This window comes from Argiope bruennichi, chromosome 6 (genome assembly GCF_947563725.1).
Source record: "Argiope bruennichi chromosome 6, qqArgBrue1.1, whole genome shotgun sequence".
In the NCBI taxonomy this organism is placed as follows: Eukaryota; Metazoa; Arthropoda; class Arachnida; order Araneae; family Araneidae; genus Argiope; species Argiope bruennichi.
Window position 1 is genome coordinate 22,429,608 of NC_079156.1, and position 23,777 is coordinate 22,453,384.

Consider the following 23,777-nt stretch of genomic DNA (forward strand, 5'->3'; position numbering starts at 1 on the left):
GTGTGTGTGTGTGTGTGTGTGTGTGTGTAATATAGTTGAAGTTATAAATGCTATTTAAACAATATTTCTAACGGTAAGTACAATTGGATTGTAAAGAATAAAATTAAATTGAAAAAAAAGAAAAAAATATTTAAAATAGCTGATAATTATCTTATCAAAGAGTTTCTTACTCTAATTTTGATCAGGGTAAACCTACAATAATAACTAGTAACAAACAGATCTCAAACCACTTTTACAAGTCATCTATTTATGATATTTTTAGAAGCAAAGATAAAACTACATCTATTAAAAATATTCCGGAGAAAAAAAATAAAACTTTTTTAGTGACACAATGATAAAATACTTTACTTATCGCCGACAGGCAATTTTTTAATGAAAAAAAAAAACCCCAAGCTTCTCGAAATACGCATCCTTTTATCTTTGACTTGAAAGCTCTCTTTATTATCTTGAGCTCTAAAACACTACTGTTTGGGTGTAGATGCACTTACGATGAAGCAATAATTTTATACTGCCATGCACACTTTGTTTTTGATATTTATATGGGTTTGAAATTTCCATGTTTAGATGCGTTACACTTTTCAAATTAGAAATAACTTTGTCTAATTAAGTACTGCTACATATACCATCATGCAAAAATAAAGATGAGAATTACGAAAAAAATTCATTTTTCAAAACTAAATAAATATGAATTTTGTTCCTCAATTAATAATTTTAACATTTATTTCAAAGCGTGCTTACATTAATATTATGATCTTATTAACTGGGATTTCTAAATTTAATATCTATTAATGTACAAACATGTTTAATCATTTTAACTTATTTTCTAGGGTCTAGTCTTTGATACATTATTATAAATAATACTGAACTTTGAGCTCAAATTGTTTTACTGAAATTCACTGCCAGATGGATTCATCCGTATGGAATAAAAAATTTAAAAAATAGACCTGATAATGAAGTTATATAAATATTAAAATAATGCATTATCAATGAATAACACAAATCTGCAAAATTTCTTCTTTACGTGCACGAAAAGAAGTTACATAAAAATGTACAAAATAAAATTAAATAAATGGGATTGTTCTTCTTCAACGTTTTGTTCACCCTTGGGCCTTCACTCATTTAAAAACTTTTAGATATTCTAAAATAAACAATAAGAAGATCTCATTGTTTTATGATTAATACTGACCAAATTATAGATGTCTACCCTAAATGGGGACCATATACAATTTACGTTTTCTAAACAATATATAAACATAACACTGTTCATGATTTCAGTTTTTCATCGATGCCTTAAAATCTCCCTTGATGCTTGAATTTAACATTAAAAAGCTCTTAAAATGGGGAGTTTGTTTTCATAAATTGGTAAATTTTAGTCGCAGAATAGTTTTTTCCCCCCCAAAGATCGCCGTATCAGGTCTATTCATTAAATAGGATTGTTAAAAAGGGGCGGGGACATATAAAAAGTTAGATTTTTTTAACTGTTTGAAAAATTCGTTTATTGATTCAAAAATATTACTCGTTCACTATTTTAAATAACTTTAGCCGGAACTACAAGTCCATTTATAAATGTTTTGAAATTAAGTATTAGGCCAAGACAAAAGCGGAAAACTTCTATAATATATATTTTTTTCCTTACTCGTATACGAAATATAGAGCAAGTATTGAAATTTTCAAATAAAAAAAAACTTGAAATTGATGAATTTTACATTTTAGACTACCTCGAGGTCGGAAAACACATTTTTGGAAAATATGTCTATCTGTGACAAAAAAACTGAAACAAGCTTTAAATGGAGAGCGCTAAGTAAATAAAATTCGGTATTATTTACGACCAATAATGTAGACACCTCTCAAATTGTGAGCCAAATCCAACAAAATCTAAATCGTCTGTCTGCTTGTACTTTCAGAAACATGCAAATACAATTACTCAAAAATAAGAAGATTAAAATGTAACAAATTTGATATACAATTTTGTAACAAGTGTAGTTTTGCATCATTTTTTTTCTCAATCGGATGGGGAAAATGAAGTTAAAATCCAATTTCGATTTTAACTGCTTATAAAGAATTAATCGCCTTAAAAACTTGCATGGGTCATCCGATAGATTCCGTAAAAATGGTAAATTCACGCCAAAGGTTGCTATTATTAACAATTCTACGCCAATGACGTGCAAGTCGTTCTCTGGAATAATACCTTTATTCGACAGTATGCGAGAAAGATTTAGGGAGACCACTCCCACCGGTTTAACTGTTGAAAATATCTGCTCAATTTTGACCAAAATTTCATTTTTTTTTATATCCTGGATATTAATTATACGAAATTTTTTATTCTACTCTCTTTATAGGCCATTTTATTTGTAAAATGGGTCATAAGCATTTGAAGATACTGATTAAGATATTAACAAGTGAAACTGAGCATTAGTTACAGATTTGGTGACTTATTAAAAGTTCAATTCGAAACTTTAAATAAATGGAAAATTCAAAATTTGAAAATAGTACGCCCCTCATTCTCAAGTCTGTTATTCTGAACTTTGCATCTATTATAAAGACTGTATTAAATAAGTTGCTTGAAAAAAAAATTCTATTTCGTCTATTGCATGAAAGTAAAGGGAATAAACTCCTGATATTTAGTTTGAATCCTAATCAGCAGGTGAAGAGAATTCTATTCTTTAGAATTATTCCTCCAAAACTATTAAGTTTATTTTTATTTCTTGAATTCGTTGGGGAATGGAAGAAAAATGACTCAAATATCCATTCTCCATGCCCAGGTCACTATTGGTTCCTTAGTTTCTAATGGCTCGTGATTACCCTTCCAATACTCTAGATGATTCTGTCTACCCCAAGAATTCTTGATTAGTCAACCATTTTCATGCTCTTAATTATTCAACCAAAAAATTTCAATTCCTTTGTTTCTATTTTTTATTTTCCTTAAACTCCAATAACTCCAATAATTCATATGGACACATATTCTAATTTAAAAATGTTTTCAGAAGCTTTTAATATATTCCTTTATAATGCATTTATTACTTATTGGGTTTTTAGGTTACTGAAAACTATCAAAAATTTTCAATTTTTAAATAAAAAATTAATATTAAAATTATTTTTTTAAATAAAACACTTAATAGCATGCAAAAAATTTTAATTTTTAAAAAACTTTATTTCTGAAATTCATTAATATGAATATATAATTTTAAAATAATTTTCTTAAATTGTCTACTAGGTGGCGCCACGCATTTGGAATCAAAATGTAATTAAATTGAACAATTTTTAACATATGAAAATTAAAAAAAAAATGTTATATCGAATTGTACAAAATAGTTGTGCACAAAATTTCAAAACTCAAGGAGGTCAGAGTGTAAATACAAATATGAAAACATGGATTACAAAATTCTATATTTACAATCATGAAATGAATCAAATTTGATAATTTGTTAAAAAACAATGGATTGAGCTTAATTTTGGGAAACTATGTTCAATTCTATAAATAAACAATAATACTTCATTTTAAAGCAACATGAGAGGCAACTTGGGACGAACCTGGTTATTTCAAACTTCTGTCAGTTGACAAGGAAAATACCTGAGCTTTTAATCAGGCTTCCCAAGAATTTGATCCGCACAATAAAGAGGATTTAATAAGACATACACGGCATGACAATATTTAAGCATTAAATCTTTAGAAACCCAAAACCATGATTTTTGGGTTTCAAAATCGATCCGAGATGACAATACCAGATTATCGCAGTTTTAAATGAGTGGAAGTGGTCTCTCGGAAAATTTTTTCCACATTCCCTTAAGTGTTTTTCCTCTTCTGCCTGTATAAAAATCGTGGACCTTCAGATACACCAGGAATGCTGCAAGTATCCAGAGTTTATGTTCAAAAACGCAAAAAAAAGCGTCTCCTGCTTCATAATGTAAAGAATATGTCTTAATTTTAGTAATTTAAGCGCATATCATATTTCCCTTATTTAAGTCTTATAAATCATTTTAACCATCATAAACACAAGCTGGATTTAAACTTTTATTACAAACTTCACCGTTTTATTTTGTTGGGTCCTACCTCATGTGAATATAAGTGGAAATGAAAAACAAGACAAGGCCATCAAGTCGGCATAATTTTGCAAAATGCACACCCCTCCATGAGACCTTAGACAATGTATCAAGAATGCCTTTTATTCAAATTAGCAAATCCAGTGGAATCGCGAAATAAAAAAACTTGATGTAGTTAAAGGTTAACAAAAAATTGACTCCTTGAAAAATTGAAAAAATTATACTGTTCTAGCACAGCAGCCAACCTGACAAACGAATCGGCATTTGCTAATGGAAGAATAAGCGCCTGTATCAGCACATCGTGACTGTTATTTTAATATTTATTTTCTCTCTAAATATCTGTTCTTAAATCCTCAAAAGTTGCAATACTTCAAACAATTCCTGCTTATCTGTTGATACCGATTGGCAAAGTCCCTCATGATCATTTTTTTTAATTTTTAAAGTCCATTGTATTTAATTCTTCAATTTAATCATATCTGCACTTTTACGTTATTATTGACGCTTCCTCGACTTTTAATACTAAGCCGTTTTTATATCTGTTTCAAAAATTTGGAACTATTGGCTTTTAAACAAATATAGTTTTAATTTCTAGCCTGTCTCAGTAGGGTCAAGGAATGGCTCTTGCACAATTAAATTATAAAAAAGAGAAAGAAATTAAAAAATTGGAGAAAAATTAAAATGAAATCTATGGTCGCAAATTCCAAGTTATCATGTGAGAACATTATTATTTTTTAAGTCATTAACCAGTTTGAAACAATCACAAGATTTCTCTATCCTCCCCTCTCTCTGGTAAATAAAGTTTGGGATCTGTACCGATGTTGAGAGGAAATAACAGCTTTAAAGTCAAAGTTCTAAATCAACCTTTTTAAAATTGCATTTGCTGTCAAAGAAGCATACCTAATAATAAAGCAATATGGTAAAAGCCGATCAACCTTTTAAAAACGCGTCTGATTCAAAGAAGCATACATAATAATGCAATACTGGTAAAAGCAGGTTAAAAAATATATGTGATTAAAAGATGAAAATTGCCATTTATGCTTTATTCAATGCCTACGCGATTTCGAGCCTCAAACCGCCTCAACCAAAACAATATTCCTTAATTAATTTATTTTAAAATTTGATTAGTGTCTACATTTTAGATATTAAATCTGTGTTCTAAATTTTATTTACTTTCTTGCTTTTGTAGTTTCTTCCTTCTGTACTTACCTTACAGATAGAAAAACTTCTTTTGAATAAATTTCTTTCAATATTTTATAGAAATCTACAAATTTGATATAAACAGCGCGTACCAAATTTCTCAAAAGTTTTTCTTCTCTTTCCTAAGCAGTATGAATTACCATATTCAAAGAAAATTTCAAAAAGTGTTTTTCAAACTTGAGGAGTTTTAAAACGTTGATATTAATCGTAATCATGAGGCCGAAGTTTTTGACGATTGCTGTTTTTCTGTTTTTTTACCTGATTAAGAAGTAAAAAAATAGCAGAAAAGCTGTTTTTCAAAGAGGACACCCTGCGTTTTTCATGTACGTTAGCTCTCTGAATGCATTCAAGAATTAAATTAAATCTCATTGGTCTCCTGGAAGTAAAATCTCCAATTCATAAAATTAACTTATAAAATCAGAAGATCAAATCATGAGTGTATTGTCATAATTATGATTCAACAATATTATCTATCTTCAATTTTATTGGAATTAAAACAATTGAGTAACCAGTGTTTATTAAATAAAACTGTATATAGTTCTTGATAAAAATATCTTGAATGAAAATCTCTTTGTAGCTGATTTGTAGCTCCTGAGGAAAAATTATTCATTCCATTTTTTCATCTTATTTATTTTACACAGTTTTAGAAGTTTCTCCTGAGATTTTCTTAATCATGAACTAATGTTAGTTTAATAGCATACTTTTCGCATGCATTTTAAAGTTGGTTAATATTTTGTTCAAATTAAGTTTTTTTATTGATTTTGGTCAAAATTAATAAGATAATAAATTTGAAGTTTTTTTTTTTTTTTTTTTTTTTTTTTTAAATAAATGTTATTAAATTCCTCTTGTCCTGAGCAGAAAAAGTTTGATGACCTTTACTTTGATTTTCTTTAAATGGCGTTTTGTATTTTGAAGCATTGCTTCTTCTCCATACACATTACAAAGAATATGGGTTGCTTCGAAGATCTTTATACATCCAACGGAGCACTTCAATAAATGTAAAAATCAAAGGGTACTAAAAATAGTAATTTTTGTCCACTTTCATATTCTATTTAAATCATAGTAACATTAATGCAAGGATGAATATCTTGTAAAGTATCGGATCATTTTATGGATCCAACGGATATCCATCATAAAAGCCATTGAATTTTATGGATATTTTTATTACATTGTAAAAGGAAGCATTTTATTTCAGATTATATTTTTTGCATTTTCGTACGCGAAATATAGAAAACTTATCTTTAAAAAAAAATGAAAAACGCGAATTTGGCGAACCTCTACAATTCAAACCACCCTGGGTTTAAATAGAACATTTTTTCAAAGTGTCCGTCTGTCTATCTCTAACAAAGATAACACTAAAATTTTTTGAATAAGAAAGATGAAATTTGGTATACGGTCCTTGTATCAATTTCGAAGATTTCTAACAAATTTTGAGCAAAATCTATTCTGAGCAAGTCTATTCGTCTGTTCGAATGTAAGTTAGCAAGATAACTGCAAAGTTAAGAGAGCTAGTCAAATAAAATTCTGTACATAGATTTGACATTTTAGTATAGACATGTCCCAAATTTTGAGCATAATTCACGAAGAGGAGTGATTGTCTATTAATCTGTACTTTCACAGAAGCATGCGAAAGCTACAAATCAAAAGCGCAGTGATTTAAATATATCAAGTTTGGTAGGTCATTTTGTGACTAAGTGTTCTGTGTCAAATTTTTGTTTCAATCGGTTGGAAGAAAGTGTCTGGAACCAAAATTTGATTTTAGAATGCCATTAATCGCAAGGATTAATCACCAAAAAACCCTCCAAGTATCACACGAATAGATTCTGACAAAAAAAAAACTAAATTCTCGCCAAAGTAACATATGCCAATGATACAAAAGGTATTCACTAAGATAACATCTTTATTAGAGTATGCTAGAAAATTTGGTGTAAGCCACTCCAGCTGGTAAAATTTGAAAAACACATCAAGTTCAGAATACATTCCGATTGCCTCGTGTTTCTCAGCGCATTTTTCAAAAAAAAAAAAAAAAAAATGGAGCTGAAGATGTCATGATTTATAATTTGACCTTCAATTCGTTCATTAGAAGAAAAAAAAATTGCATACTATATATTAGTTTGGATTAGATTATTTCAGTTAAATCAAGAATAGAAATATAGAAATATTTAATAAATCAAGAAGAGATAATAAATATTTTTAAAATGTTTTTTCTAATGCAATAGAAACTTAATATTTTCATTTCCTTTTAAAACGAAACGGTTCATTGAATTGAAACGCCCTACAAGATTATTTCAAAGGCGAAGGTCATCATAAAGTCTTAAATTTATTCCAGATATCCACAAATTACGATAAATTGTTTAAGATAACCAATAATCGTGATATATATAATTGTTTGAGCAATCAAGAGTCATAATTAAAATATTAATTGTAAACAAATTTCAAATTTGCAGAAAATAATTTCAAACTGAAATACTAGTTCACAACCAATTTTAAAATTGTAAATGTTAAAAAAATATATTAATTTTGAATTTGTTGAAATTATTTACTTGAAAACCCTTTTCAAAGTGAAGCCATTTTTTTCATGCCGCTTTCAAAATAGCCAGTTTTATAGATAACATATATATGCTGTGTAAAAATATAGGTAAAAAGACCACACATTCGCGCTTGCGCCCACAGAGAAAGACGAGTGGGGAGAGTCAGAAATATAGAACTTTTACAATATCCTAGAACTATATACTCGAATAATGACATCTTATGACAATATATAGCAATTACAAAATATCGACTTGTGATATTTTGTGAAAAAGTACACAACGAATATTTGCAGCATTTTGATAATATACTAAGTAGCTAATTTTTGTAAACATACATCATCAATAAAATGTTTTGGCTAATTTTACATGACATTTTGATGTTAACATTGTACAAAAACAATTTTTCGCAATATTTTGATCATTTGATTTTTAACTGCTGCTTTAGTTATAGTTGATATGTCAATGGGAAAGTTTGAAATATATTTTCAAGATACTATTGAGCTTAAAGTCATACACTAAGAATTATTGTTGAAGAACCACTTCGAATTTCGTTTAGAATATCTACAAAGCATTTCTGAAGCATGTTAGATGAATCGGAAAGAGGGAAAAATAACGAAGTCGGCATGCTGACTTTCATTTAACCTTTCTGCCATTCGCGCAATACCGCACACAGTGGTAGAATCATAAACTACTATCTATGAGTATATTCAGTTGCTTTTGGCGTCAATTATTCAGTCGAGTCAAATACATCAATCTCTTCAAAGACTCAGAAAGCTATTTTCTTTACTTAAAATTATTTTCCTTTCGATTATACTTAGCTTAGATAATTGGGTTCGAAATATATTACTGGGTTTCGGATAATTGATATTCTTTTATATATAGAAGATTTAAAAAAAAATATTAATATTCAATGATTTTTCTTGACATTTTACAATAAACTGCAAAACATTCAAATCTTTATTACATTATTACTATAGTTCTAGAAGAATTCAGAATATAAAAAGGTAAATTTTTATTAAATGTTAGTGGGAAGTAAGGTTTTATTTATTTTTTATTTTTAAAATTTTGATTTTGACTACACATTTCACTGAACTATCATTTGACTAGTTTAAAAAATTCACATGACTTCGAATTAAACTTAAATTGCACTTAACTAAAACTAAGCAAAGAATGTTATGTCAAAACAATTGTCAATAAACTGAAAATTATAAAAAAAAAAAATGTCGCTGGCTAATGCGACATTAAGGGTGCACCGCATATTCTTGACACTGAAACATTAACTATATAAAATCAAATGAAATTGATTTAATATATTTCAAAACAATAGTTTAATTACAAAAATAAAGTATTAAATATTATTAATCATAACAATGGTTTCACTATATGGAAGTCCTGCCTTAACTCGATATTTCTATCAAATTGTTCCCATAAATTGAAATCCCTAAATAAATATTTTTCGAATGTTAAACTTCAACTGAAAAAAGATTTGATTGTGGAAGTATAAAGTTTTAAATGCTTAAATAATCTTTTCCATAAATTTTATCGAATTTCCTTTACACATTTTCAAATAGCAATTATCAGTAAAATAATGCAAACGTATTTATTACAAAACTTTAATTTCATGCATTAAAATAACTTTATATGATACTAGTTATGATCGTTGAATATAAAAATTTTAAAAACCGTTTCCTTTCAACCTTTTTTATGTAAATATTTGCTCAAACGTATATAGGATTTCAGGGAGGTACAACCGGAAATCGAAAATTAATGTTTTCTGTTGCGCCAAAACACAAGATAAATGAAGATTTCATAAACTCAATATATTATTTATCTTTGTAATTTTAATTGCTTACGTTATTAAAACATTTTTATAACAAAAAAAAATGAATAAAAGTGCATTAGTATTCAATAATATTTAGTTTCAAAACAGATTTAACTTCTCAGTTACCAAGTTGAACAACACAAACAATTTTGCTTAATAGTTAAAATACATTTAAAGTAAACTTACATTTGAAAGTCCGTGTAAAACTGTTTTATAAAGTTGCGAATCCGCTTTACATTCCAGCTACAGACTAGCATAATAATAAGTACCAGGTTAGACATGAAGATTACAGCACGTTCACTAAACTTGATTATTCCTCCCCTTTCAAGCTATAATCCGCCAAATGAGGCAACGCAGAAAACCTTAATTTTATTCCAGGAAAATGAAAACTGATTGAATTTCAAATAAAAACTAGTAATTTAAAATGGTGATCGATTGGTGTAAATTTCGCAACGGCATATATTTAATCTTAAGTTTTACCGAAAGCATATAAAACTGTTGCATTAGAGGCTCATTATTTGAAAAAAATGTGAAAAACCTTATAATTCAGAAATATAAAATTGAGCATTTTCAGAGCAAAACTTAAATGTCCTTTTGAATTTTATTAAAAATCCGTTTTCAAATGATTGTAGAATTTTTTAATAATTCTCATATTTAACATATTAACTTAGAACTATAACAAATTAAAAGAAAACCCTAATTGTTATATTAAAATGCTTGAAACTAATTTCTAAAAGTAATTTATCATTAGGCTTTTACTTAGCTTTTTATCATATTATAAGGAGAAAAGCTACTTTAGTTTAATAACATATGTATTCATATAAAGTATTCAGCAATATGAATTATATTCTTTTGTAATTAAAAACATTGTTAAATTATTAAAAAGTATTAAAAAAAAGGCTTTAAGTGAAAAAAAAAAATTAGCATTTGTATAGAAGAAATTTTCATTTCTTACAATAGATTTAAAGTAAAATTAAATAACGTACATGAATACCTTTTTTAATTAGAGGAACAATTATGGAACTAAATAGTTTTTAACATAGTATGCTTCCCAGTTTCAAAAAGTATATATATTAATAACCGAAAATGTTTAAATATTAAATGCCATTTACATATTTTATACAATAATTATTAATCAGTTAATAGAAACATTTTAATTTACAAAAAATTAATAAATGCAATATTAAAATTTATTATTTTACATATAGATTGAATTTAATTTGTGAATCTCCTTTTAAATTAAAAACATGAAAATATATTTATATTCATGAAAAAAGAAAAATGCAAACCTACTAGCTTAATGTAAAATTCATATACTAATTATCTTTAAGAAAATTGAAAACAAAATATTCAATAGTAAAAAAAAAAATCCAGTGTAGTAATAAAAATTTTATAGCATGTTCTTAAAGTATTATTTTTAAAAAAATTTTATGCATTTACTTGACGAGAAATTATATGTTCGTTATTGCATTAAAATAAAGAGCACCATCTTCTGAGATTTATAAGTATTTATAAATGTTTTTTTTTAATAATTTTCTGTATTACGTAAAACATAGGAGAAAAAAATAATTTCGTTATTAAATTGGGAGAATCATCTAACTTTTAAAGGGTGATTTTAGAAGAATTCAAATCGCTGTTAAAAGTGCATATATAGCATAAACATTTTACGAATAAAAAATAGTTTTCCTTGTCAGACATAATTTTCACCAATAAGCCCATCGACCAACCGCGTCAATCATTTGTGAATATTTTATAGTAATGAAAAATAGGTTTTATTTATTCAGGTTTATTTTTTTTTAAATACAGCTCAATTTTTACAATTTATCTTTTTAAAGAAATATTCCCAGCTTTTTAACCTTAAGAACTCTACTCATTTCATTAAAGCATGAAACTTTGTATAGATGCCATCTGTAATTTATAAAATTTGCATTGAACAATAAAACACAAGAAAAATATTAAATAGCAATAAAATGAATTCCTAATAACGTATAAAATACAAAAAAAATGTATTCTCCGATATTATCACACAGCTTTTTCTTATTAAGCAACGGCGGAGTGAAAGTGAAGTGACGAAGAAAATAAGCAAAAATAAGAAAAATATTCTGAAAAAAGCAATCAGAAAGAAGATAATAACAGATAATACATTTTTCAATTTAGGACGAATCCTTTTTCAAATCACGGAAAATTCATAATTTTAATCGCTGATATCTCCCTCAATTTTACAGATAAATCCACAATTTTTTCCGTTTTTATTGTGATATAACGCATATTTTTATTATGTTTTTTGACTGATCTCCTTTATTTCTTGTGTTATTTTTGAAATTTCCTTATTTCTCCCTAAGTGTAAAGTCATAATTCTTAAAAAATTCCGGACAGTCATTTTAATACAGGTACACGTTACTTCCTTAGCTATACGAGACAACTATTTGAATTTTAAGAGGTTAAAAGGATTTTACCGAACACCTGTATAAAAAGATGCTAGCTTCAATTCCTTTGTGAGTCAAAATCTATTATAATCTCAGCATATGAGCAACCTCTATATCAAAACTATCATCCTTGTCCCTTTACCTTTCTCAGAAGATTAAGATCCCTTGAGAAATGCGCATCTAAATTAGAAACACCGTTTAAGATCCAATTCACGAAATTACTATCTTCTCGATTCCATAACATCTATGCGTTTACTATGCATAATTCAGGCACAATCACAATAAGGGATGCAGATTAGTATTACGATGCCAATCATATTTCACACGCAACTCATTTCGAGCCTGCCTGCTGAATACTTTGTTGGGCAGAGGGCCTTCAGTTCGGATTGACGGATTAGACAATTTCAATGTCTTCTGTAAGCATAGATTTCAACAAACGCGAACAATAGACATGATGGGAATGTAGGCTTCGAAACGATGTTTATCCGGTTTGCACAATTCACCTGACCTCAGCATCCAAGTATTTCGCGCAACGCATGCAAAGTCTTCGCGATTGGGGAATGGCGCGTTTTTTTTTTTTTTTTTTAATTTCTACAAACTTTAGAATGATAAGAAATTTAAAAAAAACGTTACTGCTAAGATAGTAACTATTTTCTTTGCATGGATTTTATTGTTTAAAAGGAATTATTTGTAGAAGGATCGCATCCTTCAACCAGATATCAAAGCATGGACCAAGATATTGAGTTATATTATACAATACTGCGAATATTGTTTAATATATTATATTAAACGATATATATGTATATTACTGGGATAATAATGACGATTAAATTAGGACTATATGCAATTAATTATTTCAGGAGATAAAAATATACATTTGGTTGTTAATAAATTGTAGTGATAACAAAATAAGAATTAATTCTCTAACATTGACTGCCGCCAGTAAACGATTTCTCAAGTCTATCTTGCATCTTGTCTATTGCCAACAGACCATTAACAGATTTTAAACAAATTATTAATAATTCGTTCGCCAATAGATGTATAAATATCTATCAATAATCTTAAAACCTTTTATTCTTTAAATCGATTTTTATTTCCGATTCGCATTGCAGACAAGAATAGCTGTATTCATAGTAAAAAAGACAAATAAAATTTATCAATTATTTTAAATACTTACAAAAAAATTTAAATCCTATATTAGGCCTACGGAACCTTGGTAGTAGAATCTTGACAACAATATTTTGGATCATGTATCAATGCCACGTTCATGCTAAGATTTACTGCTTATTTTTGGATTCGGAGATCCTTTACGCTTTTGCGCATGCGTCAGGACGCGTTTATTTCGGCAAAAAAGGGGTGGAAGGAAAGATGAAAAGAGGAGCTGTTTACATTTCGCAGTTGGGTGAACTCAAGATTATTTGCTGTATTCAAAAAAGTGATAACTGCACATTTTTCTACATATTACCTTTTAGAGGAATGCAATCGCCGAAAAATGCTAATTTTAGGATCCTGGTATGAACTGTATTTATTAAGGCGAAGCTAAATTGCGGATTGTGGTTGGTGGTAGAGTTGTTATCGTTGCAATAATCCGAAACAATTTTGTTTTGTCTAAAAAATACCTTTTTCACTGTATCAAAACGAATAATTCAACGCAACAATCTCAAATGGGTCGATCGATTTAACTTCACTGATTAATGTATCATTTAGTATCTGCATGAATGGTTATTGGGAAAGACCTTCAAAATTTTGATTGTAGACAAATATCGCCCATAACACTTGAACCGCCATTTTCTATCGATATTTCCACATCACTATACAATTAGAAAGTATATCCGACGATAATAAATGTAGCATTTGAAATTCAAACAACAAAGTTAAATTGAAATTTAAAATATCCATTTCATAGTAAATTCTAATAAAATGGAAAAAAATCTGCCTTGTAAATTTGCATTATCATTGCAGAAACGTTTGCAGGTGTATTACATTATTAAAAAGATGTGCATATAATTACCATGACAAATGCAAATGATAATATCAGAAATTTGTATTGTAAATACAAATAGAGAAAATAAAATTAATAATTTTCACATAAAAATTGAATTGGCTATGTAACTGATAAAAATCCTGGTTTAATATTTCTATATGTAATTTTTCTAATAATTATCGGCGTTAAATAAAATTTGAATTATTAAAACACTTTTTATTTTTGCAGAAATTTGCTTCGTAAAGAGGAAAGAAATCTATAAATTTGGTAATTGATACAGAAGTAATTTTTTTTGTATTTTATTTTATTAGTTTTATATTTAATAAAGAGCAGAGAGGGATATTCAAAAAAGATTATTAATAATTCACTAAAAACTACTCTCTTGAGCATTTTACTGAGAAACTTATATTTCAAAAAATTCAAACATGAAAATGATTTCTTTATTAAGGATTTATTTATATTATAAAAATAACAGCATTTATAAATAATTTCTTTTAATAATTTTACCTTTTTTTTTCTGCAAATGGTATGGTTATAAATAAAAGTAATGTTCTCAATTCATGTGATATTATAGTAAAAATATATTAAAGTACTTGCATGTTGAGTTATTTTACATTAAGTTTGTAAAATTATTCATTCATGGATTATGAAAATTTGGCTAAAACAGCTTAATGTCTATGTCGTATTGATTAGGTTAAAAAAAGTTTTTATTAACACATTGATGAACTTATTTATAAACTCGCGAAAAATGAAAAGAAATCTGAAATAGTTTAGAATAAACTATTAGAGTTAAAAAAAATTCATCAATACATTATATTAGATTTCTCTAGCGACGCGGACTATCGTAAACGATTCGAACCTAAAGGATGTGTATATAGTTACCATGACAACTGCAAATGATAATAACAGAAATTTGTAATGTAAAAACAAATTGTAAAAAATGTTACTATTGGAACTAGTTCTTTTAAAAATTAATATCTCAATTTTAATGTAAAAAAGGGGTATTTCACTAATTACAGAAATATATAATTTATATGAATTTCAAATTTTATAAATTAAACTTTATTTATAAATTATTTGAATTTAACAGAGTCCCAGTAACAGAATATTATAGTTTTTGTTCTTTTTGGCTTTTTCTCGAAACACTTTTTTTTTTTTTTTTAAATTTCGGTACGAGTAGAGCACATTCTGATCAATATAATTACAGGAAATTTTAAACAACAGTAGTTGCAGGCGTTATGCATCTTTTAAGCCTATTTTTACTTTTTTCTGCATAACATTAGTATTCTTTACAGGATATTTATCATGTAAAATATTAATTGTGTTTAAATTTTCAAGTTACGCTGCATTTATTACTTTTTCTTCGTTTGAAATTCTTATGATTGGCATATTTAAATAAAAATAAATTCCCTAATTATTAAACTTATCCTCGTGTATTTTGTTAATTTTGGAATGATTTTATTTAGAATTTTATTTTCTGAGTGAACCTATTGATGATTAAATACATGAAAATTATCACATCACAGATCATATTCGATTTGTCATTAAAAATCAAAAACTTTGAGAAACTAATATTTTCGATTATATATAATAAAAATTATTCATTCTATATTTTTAAATTTTCTATCCGATATTAAATTTTGCTTGCAACCCCTCCCCTTTTATTTACAATTAAGGAATTGGCAATTTTCATTTCGAAAATCATTCCAGTTCCCTTAAATAAAGCAAAATTTCAATACTGTTAAAAACCCTCAAAAACTTAGTTAAATTCCTAATATAAGTACTAGAATTATTTTATAGAAGAAATAAATGAAAAGTGAATAATTATTTAGAACAGCAAATGGTTTTCAATATTACAAAAAGCAAAATTAGTATAAGTTATAATTCAAAATTGATCAAAATTGGACTCAAATGAAAACTTCCAGTCTATGTGTTTGAAAAATGTTGTTTTCATTTAGATTTAAATTTAAACCTGTTATTTCTAATTTAATCCTTTGAAGAATCACGTGGAAAAAACTCGAAAATTAATCTACAAGATATTTCGTTCGAATTTCAAATTGCTGTGTCATTCCAAACGAGACACAATTCCGTGTCCCATATCCATCTTGAAATGTAACTAACGCCCTCTGAGAATCGAGTGCATGCATTTAATGCCAAGTGCCACTATACAATTCGTGATGTTTACGTCGTAAGGTTGGTTGAATCAGAGCAAATATTTCACCGAATTCTGGAATTCCATATGCCGCTCTGATGTAGGGAGGAGTTATGTTCAAGAATCAATGGCTTCTACAGCCCTACAACTTACACAGCAGACGTTAATTTACTCAGCAACGGTTTCAATTTCCGCAGTGCATTTCTAGAATTGTAGAATTGAAACCACAGTAACTATAGCCTACGAAATTGTCTGTTTCCAGATTCAATCCGTACCTTTTAACCGTTAATTCGTTTTCGACCGCTCCAGAAATGGCTAACTCCAACCATCACGTCTCATTCAAACCGTTTGACAGTTGCAAATTTTGTTATCGGACATTGGTTTCCATGGTGATTAATGTAGCGAGAAGCACAAAGCGTAAGATAATGGAATGTGTTACATGCAGGTATGTTTTTCATTAACGGTTTAAACTATTATAATCTTTGTATCTCAGTTATTTGATAATTTGGCCGCTGAGTAAACTATTTTAAATTTCTCTATAATTTTTATATTTAAAATTATTAACCTCTTCTTATTTAGATGATAAATCCAGCACTAGTGGTGGCATAGTCGTGTGAGAAACGTAATTGCATATGCCGAAAACACTCAATCGTCATTTTCTAGTTGAATCGTCAAGCTTTTTATACTTTATCGTATATGTAATATAGGAAAAGTATAGTAATTGTCAAAAAATTCGAACTCGAGATTTTGATCCATCAACCATTACATTCGACACGTCTTACGTTCTCTACAATTCAGACCTTTCTGGGTTCGAAAAATACCTTTTTTTTTAAATGTCAGTCTGCTCATCTGTGTGTGAAAAAGCATAACTCAAAAACGCTTTAAACTAGTTTAAGATAGTTGAAATTTGGTATACGGTCTTTATACCAAATCTGCAGATTTTTATCAAATTTTGTTTACAATCTGTTAAGAAATCCGACTCTCCGGCAGTTAGAATATATATATTAACAAAACAACAATAAAACTAAGACAGCTAGATAGATAAGATTCCAAACACAGATTTAATATTTATAGTGTAGAAACCAATCAAAGTCTGAGCCGAAACCAACTATGGGCTGACTATCCGTCAGTCTTTACTTTCAGCTTACGATAGTTAAAAAGCGCAATTTAAATGTATCAAATTAGGTATGGAAGTTTTTGACTACAATTGCAGTTTGGTGTCAGATCTTTATTTCAATCGATTGAGAAAAGCGTCTCCAAAAAACAAAATTCAATTTTAGAATACTATTAAAGCATGTTAGGGATTAATCGCCAAAACAATCGCCACGATAGATTCACTGAAAATGCTAAATTCACCCCCAAAGATTGATATTTCGTAACTACTGAACACTAGTACTATGCAAAGCGTTCTCTGGCGTGACAAGTTTATTAGAGAGTATGCGAGAAAGTTCTGGGGCGACCACTTCCTCTGGTTTCAATGCCTAATTGCACTCTGAGTTCAAAACTTTAATTATCTATTCTGATTTGATATATATTGTTTAACCATAATTATTCTCATTAAAAATAAATTATGAAAAATAGAATGGAGGTTGAAAAAAAAATCTATTGTAAATTATATGATGTGTAGGTAAAATCATACAACTAAAAAAGGAGGTAAAGTTGGAAGAAATGAAAAAGAAAGACATTCAAATTTATATTTATAAAATATAAATTTTCAAAAATATAATTAATATATATATATATAACTTGAAAAGACGCACTCACTACAATCAAAATGATAATACGGCTATTAAGAATTAAACACCGAATTATTATTTGTATAATTAGCAAATGGAAGCTGACAACTGAATCGTAACTTTTTACTTGTCAGGTATTAAGTTATATAACCCTCAACAATCAAGACGTATTTCAAAAGGAATATGATGTGATAAAAAAAAAGTATTTTTTTATAAAACAAAAGTATTAGAAAGTCAGCAACAAGATTTAGCTCTGATTTGCATATAAAAGGAAATCAAAATTCTTTTTTATCGTTTCATATCCCGAGTGATATAATACTGGGCTTTTTTTTTCTACCATGCAGAAAGAAAATGCATCCATCATGCCAATACAAATTGTTGTTCTTTTTATAGACCAATAAAAACTTCGCAACTTCTTTACTTTCATCTAGATTTTTTTTTCGATCAATATCGTAACAATTTCGTCATCCTCTGGCGACTTCCCCTTCCCTAGTCTTCATAATTATTTGCTTCCTTGATTCTATACAATAAGCGAGTCAATAAGAAAACAAGATAAGACAAGACAATAAGCACTATATATAAGTATGCAGGGGGTCATAAAATTATTCACAGATTACAAAAAATGTTAATAAAAACTATTATAATTTGCCGCAAGGTTGTTTCAATATACTGCAAAGACGTTCATTAATTTTTTTACTAAAATCACGTACACCAATAAATTACAATGTGAGCAGCCACGATATCTCCAAGAATGTCGAGGTGATCTTCAAGTTTTAGTCATGTGTTGTCCAATATTGCGGCTGTCATACTAAATACAACATCCATAACCCTAAGTGTAAACCCTCATTTTGAGTTCATTTTAATATATATTAATACATCCAACCGAGTTGCAAACACTCTATCTTTTCCAGTATCATATAAAGTAACTGAAATTATGGAACCCAAAAACTTGGTGAATTTTTCTCTTCGTTGACGCCATTTGTATTATAATCAAACGTAAAATCTTTAATCCTCTGTTAGTTGCGCTACTGTTGAATTAAAAAAAAAAATCCGACAATTCCATAGTAAAAATTTTACGGCATGATAATCAATGTTTATTTTCTAATACTTTTTTTTCTAATCATTGAATGTTTTATTATCACATAGTATTTTAATTAAATTGTTTCAAAATACAATTAATATTTCAAATTACAAACATAAAATCTGAGCATCGATTAGTTGAAAACAAAATGTCGATTAGTTGAGACAAAAATGTAATACTTTAATATTTTTGAGTTTGTATTAAATTAATCGAGTTTGTATTAAATTTAAAGAGTTTATATTGCAGAGATTTAGCTTTTTAAATTTTTATTAATATTCTTTTCATCAATGAACAAAGCAACAAAGAAAAAAAATATCTACAATTTCTTTCTGTTTGTTATTTTTATGTTATATTATTAAAAAGTTGATCCGATATATATTATAAATTCATTATGAATATTCTTTTTCAGCGGCATGAAAGTGCTTACAAAATAGACAGAGAGGATTTTAGATATCCCGTCTTGATGCCCGAACTATACAAAAAAGTGACACTGGACCGAGAAAAGAAGTTAAGGCTTAACTACCTTGACATTTGCCCAAATAGTTAAGAACTTTTGTCGACACATTGTGGAGTAATTGCAGCTTAGGAAGTTAATGCAATTTTTTTGGAGCTGTCCAGTCACTTATTTTCAGTTCTGTTACAGTTTTGATCTCTGAACTAGCGAAATGCTTCATTAATTTCTTGCAAAAATAAATGAATAATTAGAGCCTTGTAAAAATAAGATCAAAAATATTGATAAGGGCTTTATCTTTTGACATCTACGGACTGCTTCATCTTGTTAAAATTACTCTAACGATGATATTTTGATCAAATAATTCCATTTATATGTCTGAAAAAAAAACGCCTTCATCGGCAAAAGAAATTTTATATATAGAATATAAAAACAGATTTGTAGATTATAAATTTTAAAGGATATGCTTATAAATTTTAATTTTGACAATAATAATACTGATAGCTGTGACGGAATGAGCTATTGTCTATGTATCCCCAAAATTAGGAAGTCTCAAAATTTCGATATATTATTTGCGATAATGTTTGAAAATATCGATTCCATGTTTCTATTTAATTTATAAGAGCCTTGAATTCAAAATAAAATTCAAATAAAATCGACTATCCTTTGAATGTTAAAATATTATTTCCAATAAAGGTAATTATTTTTTAAAAGTTTTATATTATGTTATTTAAAAGCTTTAAAAAATGTGTTGCTTTATAATTTAACATATGCCCATTTTATAATTAAATAGTATTTAAACAATGCTCAAAAGTTTTTTTTATTATTTATTTTAATATGTATTATGCCTTTCCATGCTAAATACTGAAACCAATTCATTCTAAAAGAACCCACAATTAAATGTTTTCTTAATTTATCATATTTTCCTATTTAAATTTACTTATATAGAGAATTGAAATCAATCAAAATATCAAATGCAAAAAAAATCTGTGGGGGAAAAGGGGTCTGCATAATGGGATCTTAGATGACTTAACCTGGCCTTGTACTCAATGTACATGTTGGTTGCCTCTGATGGCCTTCTGTTCATCCCTATGATTCCAAACCTCTTCTCTGATAAGAAAGCTTTTCTCTGCTATAGTTATCTATATACTTATAATAAAGCTCAATGTGTGTGTGTGTGTTGGCGCTCTACAGGCCAGGTCATTTGACATACAGCTACCAAATTTGGTACATGTATAAAGTTCGGGAATGTGCACCTGGGGTCCCTTTTTTTGAAATTTTAATTAGAATTTTAATTATTAATTAAAAACTAACTTTCCCGCCAAAAAAATCTTCCATTTTTCCCACCGCCAATTTTTCCGCCAAAAAAATCTTCCATTTCTCCCACCGCCAAATGAGTAAGGCTTCAGTTTTTTTCTTTCTCCCAACAGTAATGAGGCTAGGTTTAACATTTTTCGGCGGATTATTTCAAACGACTCTGTTTATTTTCTTAATGTTTTATGCACTTAAAATTAAACATTGTTAAATAATCCATGTTTCAGATTCATTCTGAAACATGGATTCAGTGTTTTTGAATTAAAATAACACAGAATAAAGGGAATTAAAAATGTATAATCTGCATAGCGTTACCAAACTGGCGTAGAAAAATTCACGCATTTGATTTACCTTAACTGGCGAAGAAAATTCACGCAAGCACATTGTGTTCTGATTGTTGCCATGACAACCATTATCAACGGATGATTTAAATTATTTTTAGGTTAGTTGCATGCTTTTGTAAGTAAATTGTATTTATGTTAGTTATATATTTTTTGTATATGCTTATAGTTTTAAATACATCGTTTTTTAAGTAGTTTTTTTAACCTGTTTTCAATGATTTAAATTATTTTTAGGTTAGTTGCATGCTTTTGTAATTAAATTGTATTTATGTTAGTTATATATTTTTTTGTATATGTTTATAGTTTTAAGTACATCGTTTTTTAAGTAGTTTTTTTTAACCTGTTTTCGACCGATTATTTTAAACGATTCATTTTATTTTCTTAGTGTTTGATGCATTTAAAATGAAACATTGTTAATGAATCGATCTGTTCATGATGAATCTGAGAAAATTTTGTTGACAAATTCTTGAGATATTACATAAATTAAGAAAGATATTCTTTAGGGCTCAGTGACTCTATTATCAGTAATCATATTATTAAAAAAATGCTTTGCTTCAGTAAAAAATATTATTATATTAATTGCAGATTAATCATTAACACTTTAATTTAAATCATAAATTCTACGAGGAGTAGCAGAAAATTAGAGAGATACATATCAGTTATGACTGAAGGCCTTTATAATATTATGAGTGAATTATATGACAATCAAAATTTGAAGTTTTAAAATATTTTGCTGAAGAATCTATTAAAGTTGGAATTGCGTAAAATATTTAATGGTAAGACCGGAGTTTAACCCCCTGCTTGGCGAAATTTTTAAAAATCGCCAACAACGGCCTTGCGAAATGTTCAAAAGCAAAGGAGCAGATGTTCAATAATAGTGCATAATAAAGATTGCCAGCTTTGGCGCGTTATCGCAACTTGGCGAAGAAGGGGGTTAAACTCCGGTTCAACTTATTTAATTATTAAAATTTAAACGAACATTAAGATTGGCGAACCGGCTGGTCGCCAAAGGCGGCTAGTAATATAAATAAAACTCTTTTCCTATTATTTTTATGACATATATTAACTTAATATTATTTATTTTGCAACAAATATTGAATTGTGCGATAACATTAAAATCAGTATCTATGGACGTTTCAATATATGATTCTAAATTGTTTTTGTTTAAGGATTGAAAAGAATTTGAAAATAATAATTTAGATGATAAGGATTATTTTTTCTTTCTAGCTTGCCGAGAGGAATTAGATACATTACAAAGAAACTATTGATTACAATGGTGATATAGGATACAAGAGATAACACACACGCGCACACACAAGTATATATACATGTGTACAATGTTTTACCCATGGTTATCTGGTTATGAAGGTAATATGGAATATGTTGCATAAAATATAAAAATTTTGGATGAATTCGTAAATCGGACATCTGGACCAAAAGGGCTGGAAATGATGGAGAGTTGAAATTTTCATTTTTTTTAATGACTTCCTTAATAATGAAAGTACAAAAATAAATTTAATTAACCGAATTAAGATGAATAACTTTTGCATATAAGTTTTTCTATTGCTGAAATAGCTTAAGAAGTTAAAGGCTTAAAAGGTTTTTTTTTTTTTTCCAAGTCCTAATTTTGACTGTTTTTAACATCAACAAATTATGCAGAAATTTTTAAAAAAAAAGTTAAATAAATTTTTTTCATTTTTATTCCCTTTTTATTAGTTTTTTTTCTTTTAATTTGTTCTTCTGAATATATTTATCGTTAAAAATTACAACTTGGAGCCATACAAGGTGTGTACTAAGTTTTTTTTTTGGGGGGGGGGGGGTATAGCCAATTCTCCTTTTAAAATGTGCTAATTTATTTCCTAAAATTGTATTTTCTTTATGACAATATACACAAACACGAAAAATTTCTTATGCACTTACTTAATATGGGATGCCATTAATCATTTGAGATTTATCTGAAAATTTTCAGGTGTTTATTTTGTGTCTAGTAAAATAATAAGGATATACCACAGGCATGAGTAATGATAACGCAGGTTAGCGAAGGGAATCTAATTTGATATACCACAGACATGAGTAACGGCAATAAACATATGAATGCGCAGCATCTTAATTATAGAAGTTGTTCCATACTTTATTATCATTATTAGTCGACTTTATCTTCCATATGCATCGGTTTGCAGGCTGAATTAGAATTTTAATCGCCAGAAAGAATGTCGAGATTTTCAAACTGATGAATGCATCTATCTCAATTATCTGGCATAATAAAAGAGAAAACGCAGATAAATACTATTAAAATCTCACAAATAAAGTTTGACGTTATCAGAAGGAGTATCTGTTAATCAGATTAATTAAAGTTTGGAAATGATATCCTGTGGTCTCGTGATTGAACCTTCGGATCAATCGGATTTAAGGTTAGAAAACTGACCCCACCAAAAACACATTTTATTTTCCATTCTGTGCCAAATTTTTGTCATTTTTGTGATTTCAGGAAATATGAAGAATACAGTAGTATCTTGAATGTTTGGAATAACAAAGTTCATCTCATCAGAGCCACTATCTAACATTACGAACATTCATGGAATTTCGTTTAGTTATCGTTTGTTATTATACTTTTTAATCACGAGAAATAAACCAAGTAGAACTTGACATTTCATCATAGTTTTTCCCTCTTCTTACAAATATCTTTAAGTATTGATTCAAT

The 23,777-nt window shown here is 28.0% G+C and overlaps 1 long non-coding RNA gene across 1 annotated transcript in view; it reads right to left on the reverse strand.

Annotated features, from left to right (window-relative positions):
• The window catches only part of LOC129972533 (uncharacterized), a 355,512-nt gene extending 342,232 nt beyond the window's left edge, over positions 1-13,280 (reverse strand). The window contains exon 1 of the long non-coding RNA XR_008784871.1: positions 13,195-13,280. This is a non-coding gene — a long non-coding RNA (uncharacterized LOC129972533). The remainder of the gene's footprint in view (positions 1-13,194) is intronic.
• Between the last annotated feature and the right edge of the window lie 10,497 nt (positions 13,281-23,777).